Consider the following 3,800-nt stretch of genomic DNA (forward strand, 5'->3'; position numbering starts at 1 on the left):
TTACTGTAAAAACATAAACAAGTATTTTCTGTTTTATTTTATATATATATTCAAATTAAAATATTTGAAAAAGCTCAGTTCAAACCTAACGATTTTAGTGTTGAACAATGCGCTTGGTAAATTGTCCAAGCTAAGTATAAGCCGAGACATCAACCGAACTGGTTTTAGCAAAGACTTGCTAACATGCGTTGAACAATAGATGGCGCTGCCTTGCGGGTGGCGTTGCCACTTTGATTTGGTTCATCGCGATAAATAGAAATTATCGATAATCTTTTGGCGCCAATAAGTTTTATTCAAAAATAAACTATTGATTGGACCTAAGCGTTATCTCGCTAAGAGTTTGCACGTAACTTAATAAAATGAAAACTTGTACAACGCCATTGATGCAAATCAAGTATATTATTTTTATATAAATGAAAATTGAAGTAAAATATTTTAACTATTTTCAAGTATTTACAATAATTGCTAAGGTCAATTAAACTTTGAGCGCAGCAATTGAGTTGTTTAAGTGATTCAATACATTTTTCTGAGTAATAGCGCAACACTTGCCACATTTTTGTAGCATAGTTTCAAGCAATTGGCATTCGGCATTAATAAGAGAAAATTAAGATACAATTATTAGTTTAAGCAATCAACACAGTCTCATATACCGACAAGCATTTTAACAAGCCGCACAGCAAACGATCCCAACAAATAACAAATCAATAATTTCATGCAACACAAAATGATTGCTGTTGCAGCTGTTGTTGTTGTTGTTGGTGGTGCATTGCATTGGCGGCGCCTTTTATATCCAACAGCATCAAGCGAATAAATAAATTTAAACGATTTGGGTTTCTTATATACTTTATCTTCGTTTCTTATTTTTTGTTTTTGTTTTTCTGCTTTTTACTGCAGCAAATAGAAATCTACGAAGGCCACTTACAATCCCAGTTCGGGCAGATGAAAAAAGCGTGCAACGGCTGCGGCGCTGGCGAATCGATGCCTGTCCACACAAATGCAGAGAAAAAATTGTTCCTGCTGCCAGCCGGTAGCTTTGTCGATTATTGGCCCAACAGCAACTGCGATTGCGATGGGAAAGGCAATGACAACAGCAACAACAGCAGCAGCAGCAACAGCAGCAGCAACAGCAACTTCGACTGCTGTCATCGTCAATTAGTTTTCTCACCGCAGACATAACAATATATTTTATGTATCGTTTCGACTGTTTGCCATCGATTTTGTGTCCCCGTGCTCGCATCCTTGACCATCGCGAAGGTTTTTTGCATTTTTCCGCAGAAAGGGCAACAGCAACATCAACAGCAGCAGCAGCCGATCAATGTTTGAAAAATTTCCTAATTGGGTCGAAATTCCAATCTAACAACGATTTTAAAAGTCTTGACAATTTCTTGCTGCTGTTTTTGGCTGTTGCTGTCGCAGTCGCAGTCGATGTTGCTGTTGCTGGTGTCAATAGCTTGGCTAGTCAATAAAATTGGGGTCCTTGATAAGGTCATTGTCGCAATGTGGCAACGTGGCAGTTGTGGCAGCTGTGGCAAGGTGCAGCCGGAGACTATTTTATTTGCATTTGTTACACTCAAAGCATGCTTATTGTTTACACACAACCGACTCAACAACTGCACAAATATGCAAAAAAGCAGGAAATGTCCTCTTACAAACACACATCCACACTCACACACACAAGCACTTCAAGTAATGGACAAATAAAGCCCAATGCCAAAAGCGGAAGTTGCCACAAGGCAGCAACAATAAAATAACAACTTCAGTTGATACGGTTTCGTGTTCTATCACTTAAACCAGGTTGTAATCTAGATGTGGATCGATGTCGATGGGCGGCATTAACTAAGACTAAGCTGCCAAACAAATTGTTGCATGCCTCAAATCACTTGCTGCATGCATGTAATTTTGTGGGCAAAAACAAATCCGTAATGCGAGCCTTTGATTAAAAACTCAAAGCCCAAATAATTGTTGGGGCAGCAGCAAAAGCAGCAACAGCAGCAGCAGCAGCTGCCTCTCAGCTGCCATTTTGAATTTGTCTGAACTTGCAACAGCAACAACAACAACAACAACAGCAGCAGCGGCAGCAAAGGCAACGGCGTGAAACATGAATTATGCTGCTGGGGACGGACGGTGGAACTGTTGGCCAGACAGACAGAAAGACGGACAGACGGACAGACAGACAGACAGACAGAGAGCCGTGTTGCCACAAAAGCGTTGATGGCGAGGCGTTGAAAGCGCTGGATAAGCCGCAAAATACAAAACAATACAAAATGCTCCAAAGCAGCAGCAGCAACAACAGAGGAGAAAACAAATAAGCAAAAGAAAATATAAAAAACAAAAATGCGCCACTGCTGCTGTTGCTGATGTTTTTTGTTGTTGTTGTTGTTGCTGTTGCAACGTGTCCCATGTCCCGTGTCCAGAACTCAGACTTTGGCTGGACAATGGACAAGCTTCTGCTGCTGCTGCAGTCCATGGCCAGAAGAGAGGCAGTCCAACTTTTCAGACAGCCGCAGTTGTATTACGAATTTATCTACCTGAGCAGCAACCATCGTCAATCGTCCATCGGGACATTGTTGTTGCCGTTGCTATAGTTGTTGCTATAGTTGTTGTTGCTCTGCTTCTTCTGTTGCTGTTGTGGTTCCACAGGTCTCAAAGGAGCTACACATAATGGCCACCGCACGTCAACTGCTGCTGCTGCTGTTGTTGTTGTTGTTGCTGTGGCTACAATGTGCAACGTTGCGACCTCCACCAGGCAACAGGCAACAACAGAGAGCAACAGAGCAACAGGCAAAACTGGCATCAATGTTTTGCAGTTTTCAGTGGAAAAAAAAGGCATGGCTCTGACTCTCGACTCCAGACTTCAGACTACAGACTGAACTGGCGTGGTCTGGTCTTGGCCAGGCCAAGCGAAGACAAGCCAGGCTAGGCCAGGCCCCGGCAGAGCCCAAGGTTTCTGCTTATCAATACATTTGATATCTGCGCTGAGTTTTGCAGACGTCGTTCGAGGCATCCAATTGGTACGCTGCTGCACATCCTCCACATACCCTCGACATCAATGCGATGTCTGCCTTTTTGTCCCCCCTCTTAACCCCCCTTAAAGATTCGCTGCGTTTGCGTAGGACTCACGTATGTACTTTGATGTGGATTGTTGGCCATTGTTGTTGTTGTTGTTGCTGTTTGCGACTACTGCGACTGTTGCTGCTGTTGCTGATGTTGCTGTTGCTGCTGCTGCTGGAGGAGCTGCTGGCAGTTAACATTTCGAATGCCATACAAATCGACTAGCGGACATTGGAAATGGCAACATACATAACTATCTCTGCAGCACTCTTTGTTGTTGTTGCAACTGTTGCTCTTGCTCATTGTTGTATTGAATTGTAGCTGCTGCTTGTGTTCTGTTCAATGTTTCAATTCAATTCCTGTGAAATTCAACGACAAACAAAACAACACAAAACGAGCAAAGCACAGTCGAAAAAGAAACGCCTCAAGTTTGCTACAAAGAAATGAAATCAAATCAAAACACTTGGCAGCCAACGCTTCGTATACGAAATTCAAGTGGCTTATGGCTTAAGCAGCTTAGCAAAAGCTTGCCACACATCTTTTTCGACCAGTGTAGACTGTTTTCATACTTATGTGGATTTTTGAACTCTTCTCTGCAGCAGGCAGACACATTAATGCAACTACAGAGTTTGTAGTCACGCCGCAAACATTGTTGCTATTGTCGGCAACGTTGCATTAGCATGCAGCATGTAGCATGCAGCATGCAGCATGCACTAGGCAGTTTTGCAGCCTGTACTTTCCACAGACTG

This window comes from Drosophila nasuta, chromosome 3 (assembly GCF_023558535.2).
Source record: "Drosophila nasuta strain 15112-1781.00 chromosome 3, ASM2355853v1, whole genome shotgun sequence".
Lineage (NCBI taxonomy): Eukaryota > Metazoa > Arthropoda > Insecta > Diptera > Drosophilidae > Drosophila > Drosophila nasuta.